The following is a 21,474-nucleotide window of genomic DNA, read 5'->3' as shown; positions in this document are numbered from 1 at the left end:
AAAAGATTGAAACCATCTGATCAATTGCCTCTGCTGCTTCCCTCTGTTTCACTAGTCTACCTGGCCAAATTTCTTCTAAAGACTCCCTCACCCTAGTCCTGCTCTTGCATCATTCTTCCCTATGTCCATTCCTCCTGCTCTTGAAACTTCCCATCTGCTCCCCTGGCCCTACTAAACCTTTGACCACCTAACTTCCCTTTTCTGGTCCCTATATTAACTAATATTAACAAGTCTCTCTCTTCATTTGCTGTCCCTCTCTCCTTTAAATCTGCTGTCATCACCTCTGTCCGTGAAAAAAATTCCTTGATCCTTTGCTCCGTTGCAAGCTATTACCCTATGTCCAACCTTTCCCTGCCAAAGTCCATGAATGTGTAATCATCTTCCAATCCTGTGTCCACCTTTCCTGGAACACTATATTTGAATCCCTCAAATCGGGTTCCACCCCTGGCTCAGTAGCTTTTATCAAAGTCACAAATGATAGCCTCTGTGACTGTGACAAAGGTAAACTATTCATCCTCATCCTTCTCACCCTGTATCAGTCTTTGACACAGTTGACTATACGATCCTCCTCCAATGCCTCTCCACTTCCATCCAGCTGGGTGGGACTGCACTCGCCTGGTTCCATTCTTACCTATCTAATATAGCAAGAGTTTCACTTGCAATGGCTTCTTTTCCTGTATTGTTACCACTGGAGTCCCCCAAGAATCTATTCTTGGTCCCTGCCTATTTCTCATCTACATGCTGCCTCTCAGTGACATTACCTGAAGACACAGCGTTACTTTTCACATCTGCATTGGTGGCATTCAGCTCTATCTCACTGCCACCTCTCTTGACTCCTCCACTGATGCTACATTATTATCAGCTTGTCCTACATTCAGTACTGGATGAGCAGAAATTTCCTCCAATTAAATATTGGGCAGACTGAATCCATTGCCTTCAGTCCCCGTTGCAAACTCCATGTCCTAACTCCTGACTCCATCCCTCTCCCTGGCAACTGACTGAGAGTAAACCAGACTGTTCATATTTGCCCCTGAGCTGCCAACCACATATCCATGCTATCATTAAGCCTGCCTATTTTTATCTCCATAACATTGACCAACTCTACATCTGCTTCAACAAAAACAGAATTACCTGGAAAAACTCAGCAGGTCTGGCAGCATCGGCGGAGAAGAAAAGAGTTGACGTTTCGAGTCCTCATGACCCTTCCACAGAATTTGAGTTCTGTGGAAGGGTCATGAGGACTCGAAACGTCAACTCTTTTCTTCTCCGCCGATGCTGCCAGACCTGCTGAGTTTTTCCAGTTAATTCTGTTTTTGTTTTGGATTTCCAGCATCCGCAGTTTTTTGTTTTTATCCACATCTCCTTCAGCTCTTCTGCTGCTGAAGCCTGATCCATTACATTGTTGTGTCTAGATATGAGGCACTCCTGGCCAGCTTTCTATTTTCAACACTTTGTAAACTTGAGATCATCCAAAATGGCTGCTTGTGTCCTTATTTGCATCAAGTTCCATTCTCCTATCTCCACGGTGTTCGATGAACTACATTGGCTCCTGGTCAAGTAGTGCCTTGATTTCAAAATGTCCATTCTTGTTTTCAAAACCTCCATTGCATTGTCCCTCTGTAATCTCAAACCTCTGAGATATCTGCACTCCTCTAATTCTGGCCTGTTGAACATCCCCAATTTAAATTGCACTACCATTGGTGGCTGTGCCTTTAAGTGCCTCGGCCCTAAGCTCTGGAATTCCCTCCCTCAACCTCTCTGCCTTCCTATTGTGCTTCCCTCCTTTCAGATACTCCTTAAAACTTACCTCTTCGGTCAAGCTTTTAGCCACATGCCCTAATATGGCCTTGTGTGGCTCATTGTCAAATTTTTTTTGTTTGAAATTCCTTGGTGAAGCACCTTGAAATATTTTAGCATGTCAAAGGACATTACATAAATACAAATTGTTGCCGTGGTCATCTAAAATTGAACAAAAAATAATTCAATAAACAAAAATAAATGGAAGTTTAAATTAAGTTAATGAAACTGCTTTGAAACTTTATGAATTGTTAAGAGAGTATTGATGAGAAAATCCCTGGAGGGGATTGCTCATGCATCACATGAAAAGATGTCCTGCATCTCAGTGGCTCACTAACTAGTAGAATAACGAAACTAATTGCGATCCAGTGACCTCTGCTGGAGAATGATTTTGTATGGCCATCGCGTGAGAATAAGATTGAGCACAGCTGTGATGCCATCAACAGCTGAATAGCCTACTCAGTTACCAGGGCTCAACTTCAAGTATGGCCACTTGGGCAAAGTACTAGAGGTTGTTGGTCTCGGTGTCAGTGCTTTCGGGAGAGAAAGGACCAAAAGGGAGAAAATTTGACAAAACTAAATGGATAGCCTTCCCATTCAACTAGAACAGCACCCATGGGAAAAATGTAATGGCCTGGAAATTATATGAAGGTTTTCTTGACACCAGCCATCACTTCAGTGAAACACCTAGTGAAACCATGCAAACAGTTAAAATTGATTCTTTATATCATTTATCTAGGGATTCCACCGATCATGGAAATGTAGGATCAGTACGTTCCATGTCATCATTCATTCAATTCATGAAAGTTGTAGTTAATAGCAGCCTACCATGACCATGAACTACAGTTCTTCTGTATTGACTAGGGGAGCATGTGCATTTCTCTCTTATTAGACAAAGGAATAACCCAGGAAAATAGGAACTGCAGCTTTCATTTTCTCTATGCTGTGTTCATAATTTAGTAGTTTCAATGCTGCAGTTGGAATCTCTCAATTTTTTTTCTCAGAAACATTTGGACTTAAAAATCTCCATCTTCAAGTTGAACATTACTATTTTCTTGCATAGAAACTGTAACTTTGAATTGCATTTCTTGTGTACAAGTACTCTTCAGTGTAAATGAACATCCAGGTTCTGAAAGGGTTAAAGAGCTTTGGACATTTTGTCATTGAAAAGCTCATTGATCCATGGGTGAGATTCACTTATTCAAAGTTTTATCAGGTCAAGTCATTAACATGATATTTGAATATTAATTTATTCAATGTGCTTTACTTATACCAAGGAACTGACAGAATGCCATCTGCTAAATACAACAGGACCAGGGATTACTTACAGTATGGCAATATGCAACAGTCACAGCACAATTCTTGTCTTAAGTGTCAACTTGACATTGTAACACTCTTGCCTCTGAATCAGAAGGTAGTGGGTTCAAGCCCCAGTCTAGGACACATAATTTGGGCTGACAATCAGTGCAATTTTGAGGGCGTACTGCATTATCCAAGGTGCTGCCATATCTCACTAGAGATAGTGTGATCCAGTGATCTTTCACTCAACCAATGTATGTTGTAATAAACCCATCCACTTTCACTTTTAATGCAAGTGGGAAACCAATCATCTCCCAAGAGGAGAATTGCTCATTTAAATATTTTAAGGAGACTGCAGCTGATGGTTTTATTGTGTTTCAAGTTTAACGCTGGCTAACCTGATTTCCCTAGCCTGGGGAAATCCAGCAGGTGAAGGAACATGAGGACCGCTGCATAAAACAGATAAGTTTCCAACACTGCTTGTTATCCAGGGGATCACAGGAGTATTTTCCCTCAGGCCACCAAACATATAAACCTCCAAAGCTCCAGCAAACGGATCCAGCTCCCCATTGCTACTGACTCACTGTGATCACCGAATTTCACTCAAGTCCTCATCTTGCCATCCAATCCCTTCCCAAAACTGCCTCTGATTTCTTTTTAACCCCCTCTGGTTATTGTCTGACCCCTCACACTACCCTGTACCACTCCCCACACCCCACCTCTTGATATCTAGCACGAAGGATCCTACCTGCTCCTTGTCCCTGGCTTCTCCTGCAACGAACCCTGCCTGCTAGTGAGCTGTCAAATAGGCTGGCTTCTGGGTAGGAACCTATTAATAATAGTACGTGTGTGCCCTGGAGTTAAACTCCAGGTTAAAACTTCACTCGGGGAAATCTGGACCTCCATAGAGCAAATCCAATCTTCCAGGTTTCCTCATCCCCTGCCATTGAGACATCCTGTGAAAGAAATATGTGCTCAAAAACAGGAGCTGGATTATCCAGTTGTTGCCTGGAAGGGCTGTAGCAGTGGTACAGACCATGAGCTTCTGGCTGATTTTCAAAATCAGCAACCCAAAGGCCTCATGCCTCATTTAGCCTCCTTGTTTGGCATGGGAAAGAATAATTTGCCTGCTTGTGGACAGAAGAAGATTCCTGGTAACACCTTCAAGCTCCTTCAATTTGAGAAGGTTGTGCTCAACCTCAGGGCCCGACATTCGAGACATATTGCTAAGTTTGGGCTCCGTCAGACAAAATCTAGGAAGCTGAATTGGGGGCAGTGTTGATCCCCTTCGTGCCTCAATAATAGAACGGTTCTTCCTCTGCCTTGAGAAAACCTTGAAAGTGTATATATGCACAAAAGAGACTGTGATGCAACATAACATATTTCCACTATCTTTGCTCTCTGCCAGGAATAGTGCACAGCAGAGGAAAATCTACCATTTCAGATTTTGGGCTCTAAAGGAAAGATACAAATGGAGTTAATATATTAAAAGATTTGTTAATTCCAGTAGCAGCCTCATTTCCCCATGTCTCAATCACACCTATCTGCCATGCTATTTCTGTCATGCCTTGTCTTGTCTGTTACTCTTCTTGTCATTCTTTTCTGTTGCTTTTCTATTTGTTTTTACCTCATGCATTACTTGGTCTCCAAGGTAGGTGTCACTGTTGCCTACTTATCTTTGAGTCATGTCAGTTTTAAGGTGAGGAGGTGCTGCTTCAGGCATTTCAAGCTTTTCAGGGAAAAATAACTCATAAATTTCGAATAATTTCACAGCCTTCCTCACTGTTCCCATTCCCATTTGGTGCTCTCCCCGTACCTCAACTTCTTTTCACCGTTGTGGTCCAAACTCCCCCTCTACTGGCAAACCTCATTGTTCTCCCTCTATTCACAGCAGCCCCCCATCTTCTCAGCCTACTCCCTGCCATCTTGTGGCTTGAGACCTGGGCCTTTTTTAAAATTTACTCATGGGATGTGGGCATTGCTGGCTGGGCCAGCATTTATTGCCCATCCCTAGTTGCCCTTGAGAAGGTGGTGGTGAGCTGCCTTTTTGAACCACTGCAGTTCATGTGGTGTAGGTACACCCATAGTACTGTTAGGAAGGGGGTTCCAGGATTTTCAGCCAGTGACAGTGAAGGAAAAGCGATATATTTCCAAATCAGGATGGTAAGTGGCTTGGAGGGGAACTTCCAGGTGGTGGTGTTCCCATGTGTCTGTTGCCCTTGTCCTGCCAGATGGCAGTGATCGTGGATTTGGAAGGTGCTGTTGAAGGATCCTTGGCGAATTCCTGCAGTGTATGTTGTAGGTGGCACACATTGCTGCTACTGTGCGGTGGTGGTGGAGGGAGTGAATGTTTGTGAATCTGGTGCCAATCAAGTGGCTGCTTTGTCCTGGACGGTGTCAAGCTATTTGAGTGTTGTGGAAGCTGCACTCACCAGGCAAGTGGGGAGTATTCCATCACACTCCTGACTTGTTCCTTGTAGATAATGGACAGGCTTTGGGGAGTCAGGAGGTGAGTTACTCGTCACACGATTCCTAGACTCTGACCTGCTCTTGTAGCCACAGTATCTATATGGCTAGTCCAGTTCAGTTTTTGGTCAATGGTAACTCCCAGGATGTTGATAGTGGGGGATTCAGTGATGGTAATGCCATTGAACATCAAGGGGCAATGGTTGGATTCCTTTTCCCCTTATTCAACAGCTGACCCTGCCTTTTACTCCTAGTTCAAGTCCTAATACTTCCTCTTTGTTTGGGAAATGAGGAAAGGAGGCAGGAAAATAGCAGACAGTGGGAGTAAGCTGTGGAAGGGAATAGGGGAAGGTTGGAGGTATGCGAAAAGAGAGCATGAGCTGGGGAATGGACATGAGGCAAGCAAGGGCATTAGAGCCCCAACTTAGCATAATGTTTCAGTCATAGACCCATTCACAGAGTGGGAGGCTGGCAGCAGAATGGGAACCTGAAAGACAGCAAAGCAGATTTGACAATGTTTCTTGAACTCACCCTTGGCATCCCATTTCTGTGTTTTCGGCACAATGAGAGTGGCTGGGCAAGGTAACAACCTGACTTAACTGTTGAAGCCTCAATATTTAAGGGTATCTTAGTAGGGGTCACAATTGATCCATCCTGGAATTGTTAGGACACGGAGAGGTATATTACTGATGAAGGGGTCTTGATGTGGGAAGGTTGCCCTTTGGTTCTGGGAGACAACCCCAGGAGAAATATTGTTCCCAGCAATGGGAGGAAGAGGCCAATTTCTCAGGGCAAGCAAGCATGACTGGAAGTGAGCGAGGAGGTAAGCAGCAAGATTGTGTTTCTGCCATCATGAAGACAGTGCCAAAAGAGGTCCAATTACATCATGGGGGCAAGAAAGGTGAGTGATATGCTACTTTCAACTACCAACTCCCTCACTCTGCCTTCCCCAGTCTGTTATATAGCACTTCTCAGACCAACACACTTTGCAGGTCCACTCATTCCTCTCTGTCAATGCATATCCCCACATCACCATCTGAACAGTGAACACTTAGATTTATCTTCATCCTATTGCCATCTCACACCTATCCCTCACAGGTGCCATGACCTAGTACCACCCACCAAACCCACTACCACCACCACCTTCCCCACAACAAATGGTGTTCTTCCATTAACTAAACACATTCCATGTTTCAAACTTTCTTCTTTCTCTCTTGCAGAAGAGGGAGCAGAACACCAGGGAGAAGCAGAGAACCAAGCGTAGCCCTCCAGCCGTAACCACTCTGACCACTACAAAGGAGAAGGCAATGGAGATCCACAGAGTGATGGCAAGTGAAGATGGAGAGATGGAGCTCTCCCATCAGGGTGACAGAATTCTATACCACACAGTCTTGTGGCGCACAATAATTATTTAATGTTACCTGTAACTAAAATATGATGATTTTCACAATTACGATGTTTAAACCTTTCCCCCTTGTCTGTTCTAATTTGTGTCCTCTACCTCCCACAAATGAGCTAAGGCTGAGGAGTCCTCAAAAGAGCTCGCACACTGAACAAGTACCGTCACATGTTTCACGCACACCCTCCACCAGCTCAGGTACACACACCTCAGTGGTAAGCTCCAACACTGGTAGTTGGGTGGTCACGTGGTGAGCAACACATCACATGTGAGCAGGAGCAGGTGTCGGAAACAGGAACTGCATTGTAGAGTCCTTGTCAGAAAGTGCAGGACTCTCCAGGCTCTGCTCAGCTGGACACAGATGCTGAGCCTCAGGGATCATCGATTCAGAGGACTATTCTGGGGTATCAATGGATAATGGCCTGAATTTTTAGGTCGTCGGGCGCATGTGAATGGCAGGCCCGGGAGCGGCCAGGAAACGGATCCCCAACCCCAATCGGCCCCCGACTGCGATTTCATGCTGGCTGGCCAATTCATGACCGTCCAGTGTGAAACACAAGCTGAAAAGCTGAGCACTGCTGGCGTGAGGGTGGGAAGAGGGTGGGTGACGACATCACCGCAGGCGTGGGTGAGCGCTGCGAGAGAGCTCCCTGAAGGCAGACAGTTGCCTCAGGAGCTGCAGACCTGCAGATTATGAAATAAAGCTGTAAAAAGCTGCAAAAAAAAAAAGTCCATGCATCACAATCAATCACCTGAAAGCATACCTCATAAAAACGCTGTCCCCAGATATTTATTTTAATTTTATTTCCTAACGGAGATTTTATCCCACTCTTGGATGGGGTTTGATGAAAAATGTAAAGGCCACCTGGCCAATTTGCCAGTCCGCCAACCATAAGGTTGATGGGCCACGGAAAATCGGAGGCAATTGCGCCATTAATGGGCTTAATTGCTTGCTTAATTGTCAGCAGGCGAGCTTCTGACTTCTATGCGCACCCGCCAAGCAAAATATGACATTGGGATGCTCGCCCGACATCAACTTGCACAATTTTATGTCCAATCAGGTCAGGCGCACGCCCAACTGTGGAACATAAAATCCTGCCCAATGTGTTAGGTTCTGTCAGCGTTTCCATAGGCACTGTGCACTATTGGAGAGAGATTGGCCGTCTCTAGCACGAGTACCATATTGTCTCAGACCTTTGCACGACTCCCATCAGGCAACCGAATGCATGTTAGCCCCGATCAATGGCCTGCACACTCAGTCTGTCACTTTAAATAGGATGGAGGAAAGCCTCACCTTGGTTGTTCAGTATCTATTGAGGTGCTGCAAAATGCTCTGCAGCTTGTGGCTGTTAGTTAATTGTGGGTGGGCAATGAGAAGAAAGATAGTGAAGGGCTACATGGGTACATGTCGGTGGAGGCTTTTCTCAAGGTGCTCGTACTCCTCCCACCTTGAGTTTCCCCTTCTTTCCCCCCCACCTCAGTCAGAGCTGTTGTCAGTCTCACTGGCTGGCACTTTGCACCCACACCCATCACCTCAAATTGTACCATGGGGCCACTTACGATGATCTTTGCCTAGCCTTCGCCTCCCACCCTCTCTCCACCACCAGACAGAAATATTGGGCCCAATTTTTACTCTGTGTAAGTGAATGGGTTTTGAGTGAGTTACAATCTCGCTAATTATCTGCACAAGGCCATCTAACACAGCTTGCTAGTTGTCAGTTTTAGTAAAGTGCTCTATCCCCACCACAGCTAACACTTCCATGAGTACATAGCACAGGCAGTGTCGTTGGAGCTAAAGGAAAAATATACTCCCCCGCCGCCCAAACTATCAATTATCAAGAAGAAATATTCAAGAAAATAATTTTGCCAATATCTAATGCAAATTTTAACCAGAGTATTAGGAAGGTACATTTATATCATATAAATTGCTCATACTTCAGAAAATTGTTTTTTGTACTTACTTCCACTTTTCTACATTTTTATTACTCCATTCAATATTTTAAATGTCCAGATTTTGAGAAATGCCATTCAATTATCCAGAATAATGATTGATTCCTAGCATATATCGACCTAAAGGCAATTAGGGATGGTTAATAAATGCTGGCTTTGTCAGCGAAGACCAGATCCCATGAGTTAATAATTAAAATATTTAAACATTCTGACTCATGATAGACACCTAGGGAGATATTTCTGGGCAGCCAATCAACGAAATGAGTCGGCCACCCACCAGCACTGAGAGTGAAGAGATCAAGAGCCACTTTGAGGCCCACGAGAAATTTAAATAGAGCTAGTGAGCAGCGGGCACTAAACTGGCAATCCTGCTGCAGATGTTTGTTTTATATTTGTTCATGGGACATTGGCATTGCTGGCAAGGCCAGCATTTATTGCCCATCCTTAAATGCTTTTGAGAAGGTGGTGGTTAGCTACCTTCTTGAACCACTACAGTCCAACTGGTTTAGGTACACCCACAGTGCTGTTAGACAGGGAGTCCCAGGGATTTGACCCAACGATGGTAATAACCGAAGGAATGATGATATAGTTCCAAGTCAGGATGGTATGCGACTTCAAAGTGGACTGATAGGTGGTGGTTTTTCATGTGCCCACTGTCTTTGCCCTTCTGGGCAGGAAAGGTCAAGGATTTGGCAGGTGCTGTCAAAGGACGCTTGGCAAGTTGCTGCTGTGAATCTTGTAGATGGTACTGCGCTTCGGTGGTGGAGGGAGTCATTGTTAATGGATGGAGTGTTGATCAAGCAAACTGCTTTATCCTGGATGGTGTCAAGCATCTTGAATGTTGTTGGAGCTGCACTCATTCAGGCAAGTGGAGAATATTTTATCACACTCCTGACTTGAGCCTTGTAGATGGTGGACAGAGTTAGGGAGTCAGGAAGTGAGATAATCACTGCAGAATTCCCAGCCTCTGACCTGCTCATGTAGTCACAATGTTTATTTGGTTGGTCCAGTTAAGTTCCTGGTCAATGGTAACTCCCCAGGATGTTGATAATGGGGGATTCAGCAATGATAATGCTATTGAATAGCAAAGAGTGGTGGTTAGATTCTTCTCTTGTTGGAGATTCTCATTGCCTGATAGTTGTGTGAAACGAATGTTACTTACCATTTATTAGCCCAAGCTTGAATATTATCCAGGTCTTGCGGCATGCAAGCATGGGGATCTTCAGGTGTTATGAAAGATATGAACACTGCAATCATCAGCGAACATCATCACTTCTGACATTGAGTTGAAGGGAAGATTGTTGATGATGGTTGGGCTTAAGACACTACACTGAGGAACTCCTACAGCAATGTCCTGAGGCTGAGATGATTGACTTCCAACAACCATAACCATCTTGCTTTATGCTAGGTATAATTCCAACCAGTGGAGTGTTTTCCCACTGATTCCCATTGACTTCGATTTTGCTAGGGCTCCTTGATGCCACACTCAGTCAAATGCAGCCTTGATGTCAAGGAAATTCACTCTTATCTCACCTTTGGAAATCAGCTCTTTTATCCATTTTTGGAACAAGGTTGTAACATGATCTGGAGCTAAGTGGGCCCTGGTGGAGCCCAAACTGAGCATCAGTCTGCAGGTTGTTGCTGAGTTAGTGTCACTGTTGATGACACCTTCCATCACTTTGCTGATGATTGAGAGTAGGCTGATGAGACAGTAATTGGCCATGTTGAATTTGTCCTGCTTTTGGTGCATAGGACATACCTAGACAATCTTCCATATTGTTGGTTATTTACAAGTATTGTACCTGTGCTGAAACAGCTTAGAGTCATATCTAGTTCTGGAGCACAAGTCTTCAGTATTAATGCTGGAATGTCATTGGGCCCATAGCCTTTGGTCAGCTGTTTCTTGATATCATGTGGAGTAAATCAAATTAGCTAAGGTCTGGTATTTGTGATGCTGTGGGCTCTGAAGGAGGCCTTGATGGATCATCAATTTGGCACTTCTGGTTGAAGATGGCTGCAAGTGCTTCAGTTTGGTCATTTGCTCTGCTATCATGAATGATGGGGATGGTTTGGAGCTTCCTCCCCTGGTTAGTTATATAATTGTTCACCACTGGATGTGCCTAGTTCTTGAATTTGCCATATCTGGGTAGGTGAGGTGGCACAACAACAAGCTGCCAGCTGCATGTTAAATCCAGTCGAGGGGGCTCACAACAGCAAGGGAGGCAAAAGCCCAGGGTGATGGCTGCCCAGTTTGTTTTCATGGGGCCCAAAGGAAGGCCAATTTACACATTTCTATTTTGAGCTTCTTCCGCTGCACAGGCAGAAATGTTGGCCAGAGAGTACATACTTAAAGGGTCTACCACCTGAAACAGGCCAGTGTTTTGACTACCTCATGGTCGGCCCTTTAAAAATGGTGGCTGATGTGCCCTGAGGGTTAATGGGATTTGTAAGTCCTCTGATCCCATTCTGAGATCATCAATGCAGATTTGACCAAATTAAAATTGGCCGCTAAATTGCTGGAAAATCACTCAAATAAAAATGTCATGATTTCAATTGTTTAATGAGGAAATGTGGGCTTTCAGAAGTCCCTAGATAGCCTAAATCACAAGTAGGGCCATTTTTGAGATGCTGGCTTTTTTGAGGCTTTGTCAACAGCTTGGAAGTTTGTTGGTCAACATTCTCTCACTTTTCAAAGTCAACGTGTATGAATGTGAATGTTTTAGATTGATAATTATGCCATTGTTTGGGCTGCATAAGATATTCAGGTAATGAGCAAATCATTTAGTATTTGTTCACTGGTGGGCACCAAGACATAGCAAAAGCTATGTCAATGCATTCGTGCCATTTTTGATTAAAATTATTTGATATCCATTGCTGTTACTGTAATTTTCCCTGAAATAATATTAAAATGAGAGCTTCCTATGTCACAGTTTCCTGTGTTTTACTGCAGAACACAAGACAACTGTGACCCTCTATAACCCAGTAGCCTTCTATTATATTATATTATTCTATTGTATCTATTATCAGTCGGAATATAGAGAATGGCAGCGAATGACTAATAGGTCAATCAGGAGAAATAAATTAGAGTTTGAGAGGAAACTAGATCTATTCACCTTGACACAAATGAGGCGAGTCAACCCAGAGGCTATCATCTTCACTCCATTTGCAGGATCGCCACAAGACTGGGTGGTGATTGATTGCACTCATGTGGAAATCAAGACACCCTCAGTTCACCCAGGCATCTTTGTTAATCAGAATGGCTTCCATTCCCTTAATGTGCAGCTGATCTGTGACCACCTCAAGAACATCATATATGTCTGCACCAGGTATCCAGGGAACTTCCATAACTTCTTCATCATTCAACAATCTCGGGCCCTACATTCTCCATCAAATAACCTCTTGGGAGACAAGGGATGTCCATTGAAGGCCTGGTTTTTGACAACAGTGAGGAACCCTATCATAGAGACAAAGGGGAGCTACAATAGAAGCCATCTATTCACCAGGGTGACAATAGAATAAGCCACTGGTTTGCTCAAGATGGTGATCTTCCCATGCATCTGCTGCCCTTGTCCTTCTAGGTGGTAGAGGTCGCGAGTTTGGAAAGTGGGGTTGAAGGAACTTTGGTGAATTGCTACACTGCAATTTCTATAAGGTACATCTGCTGCCACTGTGTGCTGGTGGTGGAAAAAGTGAAAGTTGAAGGTAGTGGATGGGGTGCCAATCAAGCGGGCTGCTTTGTCCTGGATGGTATCGAGCTTCTTCAGCATTGTTGGAGCTGCACTCGTCCAGGCAAAAGGAGAGTATTCTATCATACTCCTGACTTGTGCCTTGTAGATGGTGGACAGGATTTGGGGAGTCAGGAGGTGAGTTACTTACCACAGGATTCCTAGCCTCTAACTTGCTCTTGTCATTATAGCATTTAAATGACTGGTCCAGTTCAGTTTCTGGTCAGTGGTAACCCCCAGGATGTTGATAGCGGGGGGTTCAACAATGACAATGCAATTGAATGCCAAGGGGAGATGGTTGGATTCTCCCTTGTTGGAGATGATCATTGCCTGGCACTTGTGTGGCAAGACTGTTACTTGCCACTTTCAGCCCAAGCCAGAATGTTGTCTAGGTCTTGCTGCATTTGGACATGGACTGCTTCAGTATCTAAGGAGTCGAGAATGGTGCTGAACATTGTGCAATCATCACGGACATCCCACTTTTGACCTTATTTTGGAGGGAAGGTCATTGGTGAAGCAGCTGAAGATGGTTGGGCCTAGGACACTATCCTGCAGACCTCCTGCAGTGATGTCCTGGGACTGAGATGAGTTGTGCAACTAGGTCTACCTCTTTCATTTTCTATCACTTCTTTGTGCTGCTACTCCTGTGGCTTCAGCTGAGCTAGAGGCTTGTTCTCCTTCTTGTTGCTTGTTCTCTTTTTTGCTGCTTGTTCTCCTTCTCGGACACATTAGTGAAGTCCTCTGGGTTTCTAGATTCCTAAGGGCCCTGCCAAAGACTGCCTCACCTGAACCTTGAAGAGGCAGGTTCCCTCATCGAGCCTAGAGGCAAATAATATGGCTCTATCTGAGGGCGGGCGGAGGCAAAGGCTGCAAAGTGGAATAACTGCCTTGATAAGAGTCTCCACTGCCCTTTCTCCGTCTCCTCTCTCATAACCCAGCTTCACTTCCCTGCTAACCAGAGCGGAAGAACCTAGCTGAGTATCAGCATGGCATTCAACTATCAAGGCAGTGTTTTGTATGATCCTCTGTAAACTGGCAGCCAGAATGTACAGACCATGGCCTGGGTCAGCATGCACTCGGTGACTGCTGCATCTGATTCTCTGTGAGGGTGGCCACTCTTTCCATCGAGGTACGTATCAGCACAAGTACCTGAGACATCGTGGCTATCATGTTTTCGATGAACCCCTCCAATCTCGTCAAGAAATTTCATGATGTCATTAAACCTTTTACAGCGCTGAATCAGGATCCTGGGCACCACACTCCTGCTGATCACCTCTGCTCCTTGCAGCTAGGCCTGCTCAGTGAGGCTGGCTGGCCCCCTCAGAAGCCCTCAGCAATGAGGACTGCTCTGGCCCTGACTGCTTTCAACATGATCTCCTGGGATGAATCTGAGAAACTTGGGGCCGGTCCTCCCTTATCCTGCCTCCAGCCTGCAGTAGATTCCTCCTTCTCACTGGTTTGCCTCACTCAGTGCTGCCATTGTGAGCCCTGCCAGAATCCCTTTGGATGGAGATCGTTCATTGCATGATTAGGCTGTCCTGTCTGCCTTCCCTGATTGTTCGGGCAACCCGGAAGTGGGATGATAATGTTGTGGCTCAGTGAAAGCCGGCTAATTAATCTAACGGTCTCCCAACCTGTTAATGCTCCTGCTGTTCCATTAGGCCCCAAGTCCGGAAAATTCAGCCCCATTAGACTGAGCAAAAGTTGTGCCACAGCGGTATCAGAGTGAAACTGCAACATTGTAATATTTTACAGCACTGATCCTAGAAAGATTAACTTTTATAGCATTGTCAGGTCCTGAAAGTTCATATGGAACATTATCTTATCAATACTAAACTTATATTCTCGGTAGAGCAAACTAATTAGAACTGGTTGCATTGTGAGTATAGGTGAGGTTGAGCAATTGAGTTTTCTGATTCTTTGTCTCCCTTCATTCACTTTGATGTCATGTATTTTTAACAATGACCTCAGCTAGCTTGGTGTATGCTGCTCCCATAACAAAAAATATTTTTCGATCACCTCATGTCATTTCTTGGGCAGAATAAAAGAGAAAAGCAGCCTTTATGGTAGCAAATTGAGGGTGTTTCAGTGGTGGTAGGACAGTGGCCATTGAGGTAGCTTTTGGAAAATATATGGTTTAGGTAGTCTGCTAAATATGGATAAAATCAATCTTTTCTTATTTTTATCTTTAATTTGTGAAGTAAAATGGTTTTTATTAAGAAGAATGCACTACTTCCCTCTCTCCACTCCCCACAGGTGATCACTGTCAGCATAGGCAGCAGAAAGGGAATGCTGGGGGCAGCAATCATATGGAATCTGTACTCCTTAACTTGCTGCTTACAGCCCTGCCATAGTGTGAACTGGCCAAGTGAGCAGGTGTCTGTTAGTCCAAAAACACAGAGGAAATGCATTGGATGTGGATCTCCATAGATTACCCTAGATTACATCACTGGGGTCAATCTTCCAACATTACATTTTAAGACAAAAATCATATAACATTTATAGTTGCTGTTAAAAAGGATTCTTACGAACAGATGGTACTTTAATACTCCTCTTGAACAGGAGCTATCTCTCCTCTCTCTGCAGAGGTGACCAGCTGCTAACTTGCCAAAACAATGATAAAGTATTGAGTTCGCAGTGGCTGTTTCAACCCAAATATCCGTTGATTCAGCAATGAGCCATGGAACTGGCACTTAAATTTATCTCCAAGCAAATTAAAATTCAGATTTGAATTTTCAGTTGACTACTGTACAGAAATGAGAGCAGCCCACTCAGAACCACTTCAGTCATGCTCAGCAGGAGATGGAGCTGCAGTTCCGGTAAATTGGCCTGATGTCCGAAGTGGAAGATTATGGAACGTAACTTACAAGTCCACTCAGGCATTAAATCTGCTTGTTTATTTTCAACACATAATGGTTCAAGCAATGCACTTCCCATAATACGTATTGACATTCGCACCTCACAATAGTGATTGTTGCAGCCTGGATAGTGTGACGCTCGTGTAGATCAAATAACAAATAATCAGAGCTCCAGCTGTCCATCAGGCAGTCACTTTAGCAGCTCAACTGTCTGGGCTCAACATGCAACTGTCACAGGCTGATGGGCAAAGGAATTTTCCCACCTTGTAGGAGGTCGAGGGCCACCTTAAGAAAGCAAAGAACAGGCGTAGACCCAATCCAGGACGGACACAAAACCAAGGACTTTGTTCAAGGAGTGCACATTGTTATGCTTATACATGACCCTTGCTGACACTCTCCTATCTGATAACACCCAGGTGATTTTTAAAATCTGTAATTAGTAAAATACATTGCTTAAAATAAATTCCATAATTTTCGAGAGTTGTACTGAGCCACAAGCTCTGGATGCAGATATACAGTCACTTACCATTTTGAAACTTGACACAAAAATGACAATATAACTTCAGAAGCGGCATATTGGATTTGAAACATCAACTCTGTTTCTCCCTCCACAGATGCTGCCAGACTTGCTGAGTATTCCCAGCATTTTCTGTTTTCATATCAGATTTCCAGCATCCACAGTATTTTGCTTTTAATATAACTTCAGAGTCAGATTTCAGTCTGATTTCACAATGCACTGGTGTGCAACTCTCCCCACCCCCACCCCCTCCACCCCCCCTGACACCTCCACCCTCCCCCATGGGGCTTGGGCTTGACAACTGTCTAACTCCAGTCAGGTTTTTCAAGACAACCTTCCTCCTTTGTAGATACAAGATGGTTTTTTTAAAAAAGTGCTCCTGAGCACTTGACAAACTGCAGCCATTTCTCTTTAAACATTTGGAGAAAGTGGACACTTTCAGAGTATTCAGAATCTTTGCTGGCTGGGAGATGAAATTGCACCCTTAGGATTTTCTGCCCCCACCTAAAATATGATTGGCAGCACATAGCATAACTCAGACGCTATTGCTGGGAATCTCAGTCTGTACCAAACTGATGGCCCACAACATTAAATTTAATAAGTTATCTTTCTTTTTTGAAAATATATAAGGTAAATTTTGTGAATTGCTGGGCCGTTTGAAGCAAGAAATATATATCAGAATTTACCCATGGGGATCATTACAGCTTCTTCATGGTCACATGAGATTCCATTCATTAAATGAAAGGATACAAAATCGTGAAAGCATTCAACTGGATGTGCCAAAATCTGTGCCTAGATTCCAAATGTGCATTCCCTATCAGCTAAACTCTGTGCTGGGATTGCTAATTCATAAAATTTACCCCATTACCTTTTAACATTTGTCAATGTGATGACAGTGGGAGGAGTTACAGAAGCTCTTTTTTACAATGTCCAAATTTCACTCCACCTCTTTCATGCTGGGGGGTGGTTACCTGGGCAATTGACTCCATGCAGTACCTCACGCAAGTGCTATTTTCCATTTAAACTGTTTGACTATGGAGAGAAACATTGCTGAGCCCAATCCTGCCCGGAACTGAAATCGCCAAGTGGACACATTATCCAACAGCAGTCACAGATGACAACTGGCTATGAAGCCTGGCTGATTTTTTCTTTCTCTAATCTAAAATCCACCATGACAACCGTGGCACCCCAAGTGCCGTCCTAGCAAATGTCAGTTAAGTCAGCGCAGATTGGGGATTGAAGTAATCTTCCTCTTCTGTATGGCATAGGAGCATTAGACAATGTTTTTACCCATTAGGTCACTAAAAGAGCTCCTCTTAGATTCATCTAAAGGTTCTATCAGCTTATGTTACCCATAGACCTGCCATTAAACATCCTGCCATTAATTGTAAGTTTTGGGCACACTTTCAAATAGCAAAGAGGAGTGGCACTGCCTTTAAAGAGGAACACACAGCGAGCACGCTGCAGGTTGATGCTTAAAATGGCAACATGGCCAAGGCACTTGCATTCCTTCAGCCATCCTGCAACCTGCCATTATAACTGCCAAGGTGCTGAGAGTATGAAGGCTGCTCACCACAGGCAGAAGGGGCTTAATAAAAATATGAACATTATAGGCCAATGACATTGTCGATGCCGCAGCGCAACTTCAACTTCAGATCTCAAATGGCCCACACAGCTGCCAATAAAATCTGGTGAGAGGTGGTGGAGTGACCAGAAGAAGCCACATTTGGGATGCAGGAGGAGCAAATTTGCTCAACCAGACCCTACAGGAATTCTCAGGGAAATCCTGCTCCTGCCCAATGCACCTGCATTGACTCTGGAGCCATGGCCTAGCACTTACCTTATGCTGGGGACTGCTCCCTTGGGTTCCTGTCAGCAATTGGCTTCTATCTAAATTTCTGCTCCTGCCCACTGGGTACTGTAGAATACTCGTTATGTCGCTGGACTAAAAATCCAGAGATAAAAGCGAAATACTGCAGCTGCTGGAAATCTGTTTCAGAGATGCCACATTCCAAAACATTGCTTCTGACATGTCTTCTTTTTCCTTAACTGAGGTTTCCCCCCAACTGTGGTTGACAGGGTCCTCAATTGTGCCGACCCATTTTCCGCACCTCTGCCCTCGCCCCTTCCCCTCCATCCCAGAACGATGATAGGGTCCCCCTTGTTCTCACTTATCACCCCACCAGCCTCCGCATTCAAAGGATCATCCTCCGCCATTTCCGCCAACTCCAGCATGATGCCACCACCAAACACATCTTCCCCTCACCCCCCACTGTCAGCATTCCATGGGGACTGTTCCTTCCGTGACATCCTGGCCCACTCCTTCATCACCCCCAACTCCTCATCCCCTTCCCACAGCATCTTCCCATGTAATCACAGAAGGTGCAACACCTGCCCCTTTACTTCCCCCTCCTCACTGTCCAAGGGCTCAAACACTCCTTTCAAGTGAAGCAGCATTTCACTTGCAGCTCCTTCAAATTGGTTTACTGTATTTGCTGCTCCCAATGCAGTCTCCTCTACATTGGAGAGACCAAACACAGACTGGGTGACCGCTTTGTGGAACACCTTCGGTCTGTCCGTAAGCATGACCCAGACCTCCCTGTCACTTGCCATTTCAACACTCCACCCTGCTCTCATGCCCACATGTCCGTCCTTGGCCTGCTGCAATGTTCCAGTGAAGCCCAACGCAAACTGGAGGAACAGCACCTCATCTTCCGACTAGGCACTTTACAGCCTTCCGGACTTAACATTGAGTTCAACAACTTCAGACCATGAACTCTCTCCTCCCTCTTGACCCCTTTATTAAACCAATTTTTAAAAACTTATTTACTTAGTTTTAATTTAGTTATTTTATTATATATTTTAAAAATTTTATTTTATTTTTTATTTATTGGTTCATTTTTTATCCTTTTTCCCCAAGCCCACCCCCCCAACCAACAGATCAATCTGTCACTTGTTTTTCTGTTTTGCTTTCACAGAGCTGACCCTTGTTCTGCTATTAAGACATTCTGCTATCCTACTTTCATGCCACTGTCAGCACTTTCTTTATCTTTACCACAACCATTAACACTCCCTTTTTCTTGTGCCCATGACACCTTTGTCAATCTCCCCTTAGCTGTCACCTATCCCCGACCTCCTAGCTCATTCCACCTGCTCCACCACCCCCCCTTAAAACAGTATAAAATCCATAACATTTCTACTTCTCTTTAGCTCTGAAGAAGAGTCATACGGACTCAAAACGTTAACTGTTTCTTTCTCCACAGATGCTTCCAGGCCTGCTGAGCTTTTCTAGAATTTTCTGTTTTTATTTATAATAATCCAGGGGCCTAGACTAATGGATCCAGAGACATGGGGCAGGGTTTTCAGCTCGACATGTGGGCATGTGCCCAACACACACGAGCATGAATAGTGTGTGATGACATCGGGTGAGTGTCCCGATGTCATCGCACACTCGCACATCAGGCAGCGCACCCGCCAACAATTAGGAGGGCTATTAAGCCTATTAATCAATTAATTAAATTGAATTTTTCACTGCCTGTACATTCTTACAGTTGGCAGGTGAGCGAATAGGCCAGACGGCTTTTACATCTCTTGCGAAACCTCATCCATGGGCGGGATGAGGTTTCCAACAATGACTGTAAAAAGAATAAAATCTTCAAAAACTTATTTTACACATGACCCTTTTCATTTCACTGAGTCACATGTGGGAACATGGTTTCCTTATTTTTTGAATCTTCACTTTTAATTTTAAAAATCTTCAGCTCCCTGAGGTAGCTTTGTGCCTTCAGGGAGCTCTCAGTGTGTGCACCTCAATCATGCGCAGACTTCAGCGCTCGCACTCCTGCCACCCCCCACCCCAACAGCGCTGAGGCTCTCAGCGCGTGTTTCATGCTTGTTGGCCATTAATTGGCGTGAAGTTGCAGGGCCCAATCGCGGGAGGCAGATAGTTTCGTGGCCACTCCCATGTCGGGCACCGGCCTGAGGTGAAAATCTTCCCCATGAGTTCAAATCCCACCACAGCAGCTGGGCAATTTAAATTCACTTACACCATTAAGTAAATTTAGAATGAAAACCTAGTAAAGCAACAGTAATGGTGGCCATGAAATTACTGAATTGGCATAAAAACCTACCAATGGAAGGAAATCTCCATCCTTACCCTCTCTGGTCTAAATGTGAATCTAGACCCACAGCAATGTAGTAGACTCTTAATTGTCCTTTGAAATAGCCTAACAAGGCACTCAGTTGCATCAAGCAACTACAAAAAACTTTAATAAGAATAAAACCAGATGAATCACCCATCATTGTCAGTTTAGGCACCAGATTCAGGCTTGTTAATAGAATGCCCAGCTCAGCCAACCCAACCCTCAGTAACATCTGGGGTCTTGTGCCCAAATTGGGAGAGCTGTCCCACAGACTAGCCTGACATAATCAGCCTCTTCCATCACCAACCTTGAGTATGTCCTGTCTCACTGGCATAACAAACCCACCAGAGGTGGCAGAACATCAGGGCGGAGTGGCCCTGGGAGTTCTCAGCATTGACTCTAGAACCAATGGAGTCTCATGGCATCAGATCAAACATGGGCAAGGAAACCTCCTGCTGATTACTACCTACCATCATCTCTCAACTGATGAATCAGAGCTCCTCCATGTTGAACACCACTTTGAAGAAGCAAAGGGTAACAAAGACTCACAATGCATCCAGTTTAGGGAATTCAATGTCCATCGCCAAGAGTGGCTTGGTAGCGCCACTACTGACCAAGCTGGCTGCCCCAATGAACCAAGCCTGCGGGAGGTGGTGACAGAGAAAACATGAGGGAAAAACTGCTTGACCTCATCCTTGTCAACCTACCTGTCTCAGATGCATCTGTCCATGACAGTATCGGTGGGAGTGACCACTGCACGGTCCTTGGAGATGGAATCCTGTCTTCACACTGAGCCTACAGTCCATCTGTGCCACTGCATTCTGGGAACTGGTGGCGTAGTGGCAACGTCACTGGACATTGGTTCAAATCCCAAAATGACAGCTGGTTTGATTTAAATTCATTTAATAAATCTGGAATAGGATGATGGTCCCAATAATAGTGACCATGATAACTATCATCGGTTGTCATAAAAACCTACCTGGTTCACTAATGTCCTTTAGGAAAGGAAATTTGCCATCCTTACCTGGTCTGGTCTACATGGGACCTCAGACCTAGGAAAGTGGCTGACTCTTAACTGCCCTCTGAAATAGCCTAGCAAGCCACTCAATTTGGGGGCAATTAAGGATGAGCAACAAATGTTGGCCTTGCCAGCGATGTCCACATCCCATGAAAGAATAAAGAAAAGAAATGACATAGGCCAGGATTTTACAGCCCCTCCCCTGGCGGAATATTACAGTTTCAACATACTGAATGGAGATTTAAATGGCTCGCCGCATCTGCTGGGTGGGCGGGGAGTTGGGGGGAAGATTCTGCGGCGGGG

Source organism: Carcharodon carcharias, chromosome 5 (assembly GCF_017639515.1).
Source record: "Carcharodon carcharias isolate sCarCar2 chromosome 5, sCarCar2.pri, whole genome shotgun sequence".
NCBI lineage: Eukaryota > Metazoa > Chordata > Chondrichthyes > Lamniformes > Lamnidae > Carcharodon > Carcharodon carcharias.
The sequence above is the reverse complement of the archived record's forward strand: the minus strand, read 5'-3'. Positions refer to the sequence as shown.